We start from the raw sequence: 13,550 nt of genomic DNA on the forward strand, positions 1-13,550 counted from the left end.
CTGTATGTTAATAACATACAGTGATTTCTTCATGCCAAGACTTTTTGTCTATTAAAGGTGATGGCTGACAGGACTTTAAATCCTTAATAGTGATTGAAATAATTTGTGACCATTTCAAGATGTCTTGTACCTTGAGCCCATCCTGCATGCTTGTGAGTTGGAGGTCTCACTCCTGATTGAAAAACACAAATGAAAATGTTGCTCTGGTTATTTGGACGACTAGACAGTTCTCATCATCATGTCATCTCTTCCTATACAATGGCAATATCATCCTTCTCATCTTATCACAGGATTTGAATATAGTGCTTTTAAAGCCTAGTTGTCCTGGGAAAGGAAATGAATGCTTTCATGAGGTCCATTTGTGTCCTTAGTAATTTCTCTCTCCAAAGAATACTTGGGCCAGTTCAGTTCACGTTGAAAGGCGGTTAGAAGTCAAAGAACTTGATCACTTGTAATTTGTGAGAAAATATGTCTGGCTAGAGGGAAATAAACACTCAAATAGAAGCTTAATTTGGTTCTAGAAAGGACAAATTTAAAGTACTACAGGCCAAATTGTGAGATGCCCTTTAGTAGCAGAGTTACAGGCCATCTCATTGAAACAGTAGGAAAGATCACAGACTTTCCTCCTTGCAGCAGATAGTTTCCTGTTTTCCTTTAGCATAGGTCACACTGCCTGTTATTGTTGGACGTGGTCCCTCACTGACTGGCTGATGCACACTGAAAGCTGCCTTTTAGCCCACAATGCTCAACCACGAATCAATTGTCTGAGCATAAACTTAGACCAACACAGCATCATATAACATGAGCTGTGCAGTACACTTGGCAATGTAGACAAAAGTCAATTCTAATCTCAATTTTGCAGTCAGATGTTTCTCCTTTTGACCCACATCCTAATTTTGTGCTTTCATATTTGACTCAAAAGATGACACGTTATTTTGGCAGGCTGCCCACAGTATAAGTAACAGAGACTTCTTTGAATATCTGCACCTTCTCCCTAGTTTTAGTCAATGCAAGAATTACCAGAAAATGCTATTTTGAAATAAAAACATTCATAAATGCAAAGGCAGTTTGTAAATAGCTTTGAGAAGAAATAAAATGTAAAAGGGAGAAAACATGAAGGTATATTTTGTAATTGTCAAAATGGAACATTTTAACTTCTCATTATGAAAAGACATTTTCTTTTATGAAATTACCTTACTTAAGGAAAATGGTCCTTTTAGATATCCAGAAAGCAAAGCAGGCATTTAGTTTTCAGCTAAATATTTTGCTTTAGAATAATTTTTGTATTATTATATCTCCACATTTTTCCACAGAAATTGAGCTTAAAATTTCACTATGCCCATGGCTCTACTATTCTGATTATAGGTATTTACTCAAGGTAGAAGCCAATTTAGGAAATCTATATGGACATTTTTTAATAAATGAAGACAATATGCACAAAATAGAAATGGGATGATGAAATTGTCATGTCCTAGCAAATTGATCTCTTCAAGGAAAAACTGGCTACAGTAAACAGAAAACATTAAGTACTAGTATACATATTTTTAAATCCCTTGTGTCCCCCAGAATGTAGTGGTAAGCAGCACGTTGGTGCCAGTGGCCACATTGCCTGGTTGACTACAGATGTGAAGTATTTTAATTAAGCTGTTACAAGGTAAACAGCTTAGTTATGCATTTAACAATCTGTAGTTGGATTTTGGTTTTACTGCATGAGGTATATGCAACTGAAATAAACACATTGCTTTGGAAGGAAAAAACATGAACTGCGTAGGGACTGTTTTCAGTGAATTAATGAAGGTGAACTTATAACTTCTGCAAGTAGCATATCAAATATAGGTGAAGGGAAGAAAATAACTTTTCTTTAACGAAGGGTTCATATTAATCATGTTAAATCATATTCTGATATTCTCATCTTCTAGATATGAAATAATGCATCTTGGTTACAAGACATTCTAACAGTTAGTGACTGCATTTTTCATTTTAAATGCTCTCACTGGAATTAGGTTTAAGTTGTGAAGTGTTGAGTAAAGTTACACCCCACTGGGGGTTGTAATGAGTGGGTAATGTCTCCTTTGAGCTTACACACCCATATGGGGACAAATTATATCCCGGGAGTTTTGAAGGAGCGTTAAAGGAAGAGGCTTGGGGATGGCTGCAGAGTTTGAGCACATCATCTCATGTGCTGTGCCACAGCACCATTGTGTGCATGGTATGCTGGGTCCCTTCTACTGCAGTATTGTCATTGTCATACACCAATCTCTTCTACTAAGGAAGTAAATGCCGAAGTGGAAGCACTGGCACTGGAGCCAGCCCAGTGAGCAACGGTTAGAAGGATCCCCGGCACTAGGACATGTTTGCCTTGATCAGATTTGGCCTGCACTAGTCAGCACTTACCTGGTTCTTGTGGGCAGGAATTAGCAAGAAACAGAGACCATTCCCAACAGATATTCCGGGTGTAGTTCACCTGTTTTGAAGGACAGCAGACTAATAATATAAAGAACTTTTGTGTAAGCTGGCCTCATTTCTAGAGAAGTATTTTGAAAACGTTTGCTTTATCTGCAGGGGTGTATCCAGACTGAGGAGGTCTTTTTCATGAGTAATACATGACAGAAAATATGAAGTGTTATAAGAATAATATCTACAATGGTTCATAGATCATGATTACTCATATAAAGTTATCCCAGATAGTCCTCCAGGGAGATTATCTTCTGCACTGAAGCAATATGGATGGCTTTTCCAAATCCCCTATTTTTTTTTTAATAGATTAATAAACTCTTGGATACCATGATTCGGGTTAACCTCATAATCCACATAAATGTCCCCTTCTGCTTTGGCCTTTCCAAACTTGATGCCTTGATATAATGGCAGAATGTCTTGATCCTGTGGCAATGATTTTCAGACTGATCATGAAGATGGTTGACAGTGTCAAACAATTTAGGAGATACAAGAATGAAAACATTCACTTGTAAATATTTTACCCTCCATATCAGAATGGAAGTAGTCTGTTGTCTTCAGATTTTTAGCATTCTTATTTTATCCTTCTATTGCTGTCATGCATTTGCCTCTCCTTTGGAATTAAAAGAAACCTACCCATGAACATAACTGTTCATGGTTGTCCTAAAGTGCATGGTTGTCCTCCCAAACTCATTATTTACCCTGCAATATTGCTTTTTAGTTCCCACTGGCTGGCTGTGAGAAACTTGTCTCCAGTGCAGTAGATAAACAAAGCCAGCTCAGTGTGAAAACTCTTTGCTTCTCTGAGTGTTAAAAAAAAAAAAAAAATTCAGGGCTGGGGGGAGATGCAAAAGTGAGGAAAATATTTTTTGCAACAGTTGCCAGTAAACAGCTGGGTTTGCAATTTAATGTTCTATTGAAGCTCCCAAATTATTTTTGAGTCACTGTGTGGTTCTACAGCATGGTTTTATATTACAGGTTTTCATCTCTGTTTTTAATTTCAAGAGATTTTGATACTGGGTGTCAGAGAAGGCCTGCTCCTGGAGAGAGGCTGTCCTGCAGTTGTGTCTGGTGGAAGAGCACTGATTTGCCCATGGATGTAACATGTAAGGTGTCTTCTCTGCCACTTTTTTGAGGAGTCTTGTGACTCCAAGCTTACTGCACATGACTATGCTGAATCCTTTGCAATCATCAAAGCAGGTGGCAGGTTGTGTCAGGTGCCATCGGTTGACTTGGGATTCTGCTTGTCCTGAGTGCTGGCTGGGAGGATTGGGTTTTTTTTTTGCTGAAATAAACATTTCAAAACCCAAAAAATGTTTCTAACTTTTCTTAACGTGGCTCTGGTCTTCACAATAAATAACCAGTTTTGGAGTTCTTAGCATGAAAGATTTTTCAGTTAATAACTGAAAAGTCAGCTCAGTGTCAACATCATGAATGTTAAAAACAATAGAAGAAAATGAAATTTCCTATAAAAATAGTAATGTTTCTAGGAAAACTGCTCTTCTTGTTGACTTTATAATTTGAAATACTTTTTTTCTGAGAATATGTAAGCATCTCTGTCTCTCTCTCTTTCATGCTTGACTCATCTATTAAATATATCTGGAGTATAAACCTTTAGGGGAAAGGTTTAAAGGGTACCTGACCTGCCTGTAGCTTTCTTTGACTTAATTCAACTGTGACAACAATTTGCCTATTTTGCCACTTGTCTGTAGCTAACTTCTCAAAAATTTAATTTATATTTGTGTGGTAGAACTATAGTTTTTTATAGGTAGCTATATACCTAGCAGTAACAAAAAGGTTTTTTAAGCAAAATGAGGTATTTAGGACCCTGACACAAAGTGTAGAGAAGTACAGGTTTGGTACAAAAGGAGTCATCTTGAGAAGTGGAGACACTGCAGGCCTGGAGTCTGAAAAAACTCCTTATGGGGGTGACACAGACTGCAAATACTATGTAATAGATGTAAATGACACTGTGTGTAGGAAATGAGGATGTAACCTGGAGAAGCACCAGTGAAAAAAAGGAGAAAGCTAGAAATGTGTGTTAGAGAACTTACATAAATGACACTGACTTGAAGGGAAAAACAAAAAAGGGGGGGAAAATGTTAAAAATGATGAAAACAGCAGATGGAAAGAGGGCACTCTATTTGAAAATCTCCTCCTCCTGGGGAAAGATTTCAGATGTTGACTCCTCTCTGCAACATCCCATTACAGACAACATCAGTGTGAAACCACTTGCCCTAGCACACAGATAAGCAGAAGGGTAAGTTTAGCAGCTGTGCTCTAATCAGCTGACTTCAGATTCTCTGGGTTTATTTAGGGTTGAGTTTTATTTTTTGTATGTAATTATGTTCAAAGTAAGTCACAGAAATCTGAGTAGAGGGGTTTCTTGCATTAAAATCACATAAATGCTTAATGGCTATCTTGATCTCCTGTGATGAAAAGAAAGCCAAACAAACAACCAGCAGACATCTTGGCTTTGCTTGTGTGAAGAAGAGATAGCAAATCTTAGACAAACATGTTGCTTATTATTACCAATAATGAAGGGTGTCATATAATATGCTAAACAGACTTGGTGCTGATCTTTAAAATCCAAGATTTTTAAGAAATTCTGCACCAGGTGACAACTGAATATAAATGACTCATTTATGGATGGTGTGTATGAAGAAAATGGGCAACAACAATATCTCTGATTTTATAGTTATAGGTGAATAAAAGAAAAAGAGAAAACAATTTGTAGCTTTCTTATTGTGTCAAGTCATCCGTGTATCTGATATGATCAAAGGCAGATAAGAACAGCACACCTTAGTATTTGCATTGTTTGAACATGGGGTCTGAGTGCTATTTGAGACTTAGAATCCCCACAGAATCTCCATAGAATACTCTGAGCTGGAAGAAACCCGCAAGGATCATCAGCCCAGCTTCTGGATCTGCACAGGCCAACGCCTTTGTCTGTTGTGATGGCAGAAACAATATTTACCCTCTTCCAGTCCTCAGGAACCTCCTCAGCTGTCATGACCTTGCAAAGGTAAAGGACAGTGGCCTTGCAATGACATTAGCCAGCTTCCTCAGCACTTTTTAGCAGCATGCCCACTTCTTCTCTTCTCTTTCTTTTGCTGCTAAGGTACCTATAGAAGCCCTTCTTGTTGCCTTACATGTCCTTCACGCGGGCTCTGGAATTCCTTATCCCATTTCTGCATGCTCAGACAGTGTCTTGTATTCCTCTTTAGCAACATGATTCTCCTTCTACCTTCTGTAATCTTCCTTTTTTAGTGTCCAAGTTTTGTCATGGGCTCCTTTCTCATCCATGCTGGCATCCTGCCACCTTTGCCAGACTTCCTGTAGAACCAGACAGACTTTTGTTGAGCTCAGAGGAGGTAATCCCTGAAAATCAAACAGGATTCCTGGACCATCTCCCATAAGATTCTGCTAAGCAGGGCCACAGATGAGTTAAAATTCTCTCTTCAGAGTCATGGTCCTTTCTTTTTTTTCTTGCTTTGCTCCCTTCTTCTGGGATTCTTAGCTCTGCCATTACATGGTCACTGTAGCCTACCTCTAGTCTTTGTTTTGAAAAGCAAAATCCACTAGTAAGTAAAATACCTTGTTGTGTGATAAGGATACTGGATGGCAATTTCTTGTCACAAAAATAATCTTTGTGGTTGTGACCATTCCTTTGTCAAAATGTTGCACAAATCAGCATTTTTGAGGCTATGCTTGTAAAAGACAAAACATTATACTAAAAGTTGGCTGATGGGTGTTTTGCTTATCCAGAGACAAGATAATGACTAATGTTTCAAACAGATATGAAATGCTGTTTTTCATTTTTCTGCTGAGTAGTTCATCCCAATGAGTGCTATGAAGCCAGCAAAAGGCTCTTAGAAATCATGTAGCAGTCCCTGAACCAGAGTAGTAATTTCAGCAATTTTATTGGTAAACTCTTATGCCATGGAGTGAAACTGCATCTGATAGTTACATAAAGATATATAAGGCTGTCATTATTTTTTTTTCTTTGTTTCCTACTCAGTGTATAAATAAAATCTGGAAGCATGGATAGGATAATGTTGGAGCCAAAAGGAGAAATTAGTTTAAAAGCCGTCCTTGAAGCCATTAACATCAACAGACTGATTGAAATATTTGGCTTAGGGTGCCCAAAAGCCACTAATTTCTGGGAGCTGAAAGAGTCTTCCAAAAGTATTACGATTTTTAAACTTGTACTATCCCTTTTGTTTTGGCCACTGTAGGAAACAAGATAACAATCTAGGAGGACCTTTGATATGGCACAGTTGGACTATACTTACATCAATGTTTGGTGTTGCAAGAAGTGCTGTTATAACAGACCATCAAGCCCTCCAAACACTGACAGAACCACTAATAACAGGGCAAAAGTGTTCTTCAGTGTGTAATTCTCACCAGCACTCCAACAGCAGAGTACCGGGTAGTGCTGTTGTGAAAAAGAGGCTAACTGTAAAATCTTCACTAGGAACTGTAGCTCTGTCCCACATGCTTCTCTCCCCTCCTCTCCCTGGAGTAATTGGAAAGAAAACATTGCAAATGATACGTGAGAAGTGCTCCTGGCATGGTCACCAGCTGTGGCTGAAGTGATGAGATATTGTGAAATCCAAATACATGTTTTATTATAAGGAAAAACTTTATTCAACTCTTGTGAAGTGCTGAGGAATCCACACTTAATTTGCAGGGGAAGAAAATGTTCTATTTCAATTCCTTGAAGAGAGGTTACCCACTTCTTGTGGTCAATCACTGCAGTGTTACAGCTTGCTTCTAGATTCCAGCTATGCAAAAAATGTTGCCCATATCAAATTTGCTGACTGCTGTATTACATGGGCAAATGTTCTCTACAATGAGCAGAATTCTGAGGAACAGTTAAGGATCTCTGGGTCTCCTTCTCTGATTACCCAAGACTTGTTATATCTGAACATTCTGTTACTACAAACATATATCAAAGAAGTGGTAAATCTCTTTAGTATGGGTGTTGTTGGGAGAAATGTGTAGATCCCATAAAATACCTATTGTCGTTTTCTTTGGAGTAGAAATTGAGAGTTGAGCTTTTCTTTTTCCAGGGCCTGAGCTGTCCAGACTAATAGCTGAGTCTTTAACTCTTTAACTCTCCACTTACTCTACTAGGTAACCTGTGTCCAAAAAGGTTACAGAAGTGCAACTTTTTCCCACAAAGAAAGTAAAATATGCAGAACTAGTACACAATATTGAAGTACAGTGTAATGGATCTATGGTACTTTTCCAAATGGCTCAGTAATGGATTGGCTTTGTCTCACAGCATGGATTACTTCTGAACTGTTTAAACCAGAGCAAACTTCTAGTGTAACTCAACACAGCCTAAGATTGCTTTCTGGGACAGCATTGAGTTTACCTCTAGAGCTGCCTTATTCTGTTCATTGACCACGGGATGATCTGGAAGCGGGATCTATCTAATCCATCTAAAAGTTAATCATCAGCATATGACAAGGCTGATACAAGTTATACCTTATATCTCCTGACAATAGGCAATTTTTCTGGGAAGCAGCCAGGTTGAACAGGAAATGCCGATGTCAAAAAACTGAGAAAGAAATTAAAGAAATGAAACCATTATTTGCTCCTGATTGTAGTGGTGTCAAAATTTAGCCTCTGATGTGCAAATTATGCCATAATCTACACTTCATCTTTTTCACACAGAACATAGTATAAAGGATGTTGATTAAGCAACAATTCCATCCCAAATATTCAGACTGGATACCTGGATATTAGTGATACTAGATGTTACTCAAATTACTGTGATGGTGTCTGCTGTGGCTATGTTGGGAAAGCTTGTGGCTAGTCTCTGATGAAGTCACCCAGCAGGTTTGGAAAGGTAGCTGGTAAAAGCAGTGCTGCATTCCCACTGAATGCACACCTCCTGAACTCAGACAGACCTTGTGTCAAATCTCTACTGAATTATTGATGACCTTCAGCCATAAGCCTCCCATAGACATGTTCATTTTGATCTCCCTCCACATCATGTGCTAAGCAGTGTGTCATTAAAAGGAAAAGGGATAAAATTCATATTTTCCCACTATCCTCAGATGAATCTCAGCCCAAAACTCAGAGGCTCTGCCCCCTTTGTCAGACATCTGCTTTTGACCCATATTCTTTCTCCAGACACCATATTTCAATTTTCATAGTCTCCACTGTGCTTCTAACTTGTGAAAATTTTGTCATTTATATATCTAATCTAATGTCTATGTTGTGTTATGCTTAACAATTCATCTCTTGGAGCTCACTGTGCAACACTGTGCAGAGGCTGGAAAAGGTTCTCTTGGTAAAAGGAAGTACCAGAAGGAGGCCACTAGGAGTGAAAAGATCTTGCTACACCTGGGATCTTGGGGAAGATTTAATATGCCTTCAAACTTGAGAGTTTAAGTCCATCAACCCAGAGCAGTCAAAGAAGATTTTGTATTTTTTCTGTTTCTCTAGAAACGGACAGCAGTTTTCACTTTAAAGATATACAAAGATAGCAGTGAAAAAAACTTCTATTCTTCAGTCAGATCAACTCTATTAGCTAAATATTTGACATCTATGATAATAAAATTAAATATAGCTGAATTTTCAGAGGCAAAAGGAATACTCTATTATTGAATGTAGCTTATAACCCTTAGTTTTGCAAACATTTTTGTTTGTAATTATGATAAACATTGTTAAATTCATAATTAGCCCATTTTATCCTAAGGGAAAAGAAAAGATAGAACAATATATGTATTTAAGTGTGGCTGTTTTAAATGAAATTTTTTTTCTTCTTAGTTCCTTGCTTTTAATGTTTATATCCCCAGGACAGGACAGGTCAAGATGCAATCTGTGGTACAAGCAAGAGTCAATGAATATAAAAGCCTATTATTTTAAGGGGCTCTTTAGGGTTTTAACACTCTTAACTAGCCTCTCAGGGCTAACATTTAACACGTGTGCCCTACAGAAGCCTTTCATTTACCACGTGCCATCAATTTCATACAGTCCAATCTGTGGCTGTCAACCAGGTGCAGCTTGGCCTGCTCCATGAGAGTTCAAGTATTGTAGTGCAGCCCATGACGGCTTAAGTATGCTGAATAGCTGGCAGCTCTCCTGCTTTGTTGGGGTTACATGCTGAGACCAAAGCTGGTAATACCTGAAAATTGCTTCTCACAATTTTCATTCCCTCTTTCACTGGACATACAAAACAATGCTGACACAAAAGCTAGCAGTCCTGCATCCTGAAAAGAACACGTGGCTATTATTATTATTATTAATAATAATAATAATAATAATAATAATTTTTCAACATATTACTGAAATCTCATAATCTAAAATTCTACCTTTAAAATTAGTTGGGCATAAGAAATGTGGACTCTGCGGGTTGGGTTTTTTGAAAATTATTACATTGGAGAATATTTTCATGACAAGCAGAGAGCAGAAGTCTAGAGCAGCCACCACATTAAGATGACAAATGAGCAGTAGCACAAGCTTGTTTAAGTTGTGAGAAGAAAATACGCCTGAAAGCGTCCATGCTCTTGTTTTTGGCATCCTTAAAGAAAGTGAACGAGTTTTGGGGTGTTTTTGTTCTAAAAATGTTTTGTGTAATAATATTCAACTTCTTCATTCTCTAATGAATAATTGGGAATTAAATTGGCTGAAGTTGAAGAGAGAGGAAAACCACAACTGGCAGACATTATAGACTTAATTAGCTTTTCTTTGTGTGAATAGCAAAAACATGGAGGCTTTTTTTAAGAGAAAAATAGCTAGCCAAGGCATTAACATTTTTGAGACAAGAGAGTGGTAGAGAAAAGAAAGGCTGATCTTCACCTCTGTTATGTTTTCAAGGGCAATTTGAAATTCTGTTGGTGTTGTATAGATTTTAAGTTGCCTTTTATGATCCTCTTGGTGTTGTACAGACATCTTATAGCGTTTATTTTTGGGAAACATTCCATGTTAGTTTACAGAAAGCATACCCTGATTACTGTTGTATTCACTAGTTGTTTATATATAAAATTGCCTCTGAGCCTTAGTGGTTTGACTTGGGTATTTAATTGCTTTGATTTGTTTATTGTATATGATGAACTGGTGTTTATTGGTTTAAACTCAACCAGGGTGCACTTTATAAAAACGCTGATTTAATTTCTAAAATACAAAGAGATTTAATTTGTTTTAGATGCTAAGGTGCCTTACAGAAAATTGGTACATATGGGTGCTGATCTTTCTGTGACATTGCATGACTCAGTGGACTCCTAAGGTCACTTCTGAAGCCATTTAAAGATTTGCCAGGGGATTTCTTGCTGGACTCTACTTGGGCCAAGTAGAACTATATATTGTATATGATGAAATCATGTAAATATTTTAAATGGCTAAATAGAGCACATTTGGATTGGATGAGACAAGTTGTCATTTCCAGTTGAGTCAAACATAACTTTGTCAAAGAGGAAATGGTCAAAGAATATAAGTTACGAGAAAAAAAAAATACCACAGAACTTTCCTGACTAACCTTTTTGGCCTTTTTAAAAAATTTGAATCTGATTTTTTCTTCTTAAAGCTCTAAAAAGTAAAAGGGTATATCCAAAATGTGATGAAAATATTAATTATAATATTGATATAATAGGTCAAATAATGTAGGATTACATATAAATGGAGCTCTTTTCTACCAAGAAGCATTCAATTTGGTTTGGTCAAAACAGACTTTTTCTGATACATAGGTGATTTCAAAACTATATCATAGAAAAACAACTTTCTTTATAATTGTCAGTCTTTGGCTTACTTTTTAGAGGGAGCTCTGCAAGTGTCCTTTAATTTATTGATGACTACCCCAATCTTAGAAAGAGCCTTTGCTAACAGGAAGGCTGATGGCTGTATTGCATATCCCTAATATGGGATATATTCTACCTTTAAAAGTGGAATTTCATCCAGTATGCTATGAAGTAGCATGTGTGATATCATATCACTGTGATCAAGTCTGTTTTTTAAAAAAGCTAAAAGGGATTGGACAAAGTAGAAATTAGTGAGATAATAAAACTGCATTTAGCCTACAATTGCTGTATATTTTCACTGCATTGTTGTTTAGCTAGTATGAAATATGAGTCTGTACATAGTACCAAAAGTCTTGACCACAGATGTATTGTTTCACAAATAAAGGCTTGTATGTGGAGGGAAATGTATTGTGGTGAAGCTGATGTGAAGTTCATATACTTAATTTATTTTCCTGACTTGATGTGTAATTCAGATGTTGGATCATTGGGGTTTTTTTCCCAGAAATCACTGGTGGGAACTAAAAGTGGATTGAGGACATGCTAGCAGCTTTATAATGTTTGATAGAAGTGTAAGTTTGTCAAGTCCTGTCATACAAAATGTGATTCACCTCTTCTCCGGGAACAGCTGTCTGTTCAGAAAAAAAAATTGGGTTTTTGTCCCAGGAAAAGCATATTGTGTTAATTTTTCTTCAAAGCTGTTCACGTTTTGTTTAGGAACACTTGATGTACAGCTGCTTACCCTGGAAAATAGGGTGGAGAAGGTTCCTGTCTAGATTTCTTGTTATATGAAGATTTCTCATAATGCTCTTTCTTCCAATGGCAGATCTATGAATAGTGGCTGACCATGAAAATGCTGAATTGTTACAACAGTGATATTTTTCGTACAGTCTTTATGGCTTCTGTTTCATTTCTTAAAGCGTTCATATCCTCTGAAAATCATGGAAGGAGAAACCATAATTGGTGAGAAAACAAAAATCATTGGTCCATTCATATTGGGAATATAAGCTACAGGAAAATTATGTGGTATAACATTAAATATTGATTTAACACTTTTCTAACACATCTGTCTTCCTTTGGACTCGTCCTTTAGAAGAGCTGCAATAAAGTTGAAGGGTTAATTGTTTCTCATGACAGCTCAATGTAGCTAAGTGTTAGCTTTATAGATGGACACGATCAAATGATGCTGATTGCATGAGTTCAATTTGGGTTTCTTATTATAGATATTTATATTTAATTGCGTTTGTTTATCAGAAAAAATAAGGGAAGGGTTCATCCCAGAGTATTGAATGAAATTACATAATGTACTGGGATATATTGTAAAACACTTGCTATCTGTACAACTCCTTCTGGTGCATGCTAGAAGGAGATATCCTTTCAGGTAGGACATACTGGAATGGTGAGACTGCAAGAATACAGTAGGTTCTAGCACTTTCAGTCTTTCTCATGGCTTTAAGAAGAGGTATTTTTTAGAAAAGAGCTCCTCTGAAGGCCCTCTGAGATTTAAAGTGCAAAGTACATTTCCTACCCCAGTGACTGTAGTCCTTCAGAATTCCTCAGGGATTTGCCTGATTTGTATTTCCCTTATACTCAGGAATAATAAAAAGGAATAAATAATTATGTGCTATTTATTATTCATTACAAGTATTTTAACACTGATGAGATAATCAGAGAGTTAGGCTGAGAACTTTGCACCTTTGAAAACCTAATCAATAGAGTGCCTAGGGAAAGAAGAAGCTATTTGAAAACAACTTTAAAATAGTCAGCTCATTTTTTGCAGCAATTTTTGAAGCCATTGTAGAAGTCTGTCACTACCTTATGATTATCTTTTTTATTTGCAAGATTTCTTTTAGTTTACACTTGCAACTGGGGTTTTTTGCAAAAAAAAAAAAAATCTTGATCTAGACAAATTAACTGGTCCAGCTACTGAGTGCAGCAGTGCCCTGCAAACATCAACCCAGGCAACACAGAATGCATGAGCCCATCTAGGTATTTAAAAACAAAGAAGAGGATGTTTAGGTCTGGCAACACAGAACAACTGAATGCACTTAATTATGCAGAAAAAATATTGCTAAAATGTTCCTTAGAGAAGAGATGGAGGACTTGTCATGTTGAAGGCTCTAGACTCAAAGTCTGATGAGGAGTAGCTGAGGGAGCTGGGGGTGTTTAGACTGGAGAAAAGAAGGCTGAAGAGAGACCTTATCACTCTCTGCAACTCCCTGAAAGGATGTAACCAGGTGAGGATCAGCCTTTTCTCCCAGGTAACAGGAGATAAAACAAGAAGAAATGCCCCCACATTTTACTGGGGGAGGTTTAGAGTGGACACCAGGAAAAATTTCTTCACTG

This window comes from Anomalospiza imberbis, chromosome 1 (assembly GCF_031753505.1).
Source record: "Anomalospiza imberbis isolate Cuckoo-Finch-1a 21T00152 chromosome 1, ASM3175350v1, whole genome shotgun sequence".
In the NCBI taxonomy this organism is placed as follows: Eukaryota; Metazoa; Chordata; class Aves; order Passeriformes; family Viduidae; genus Anomalospiza; species Anomalospiza imberbis.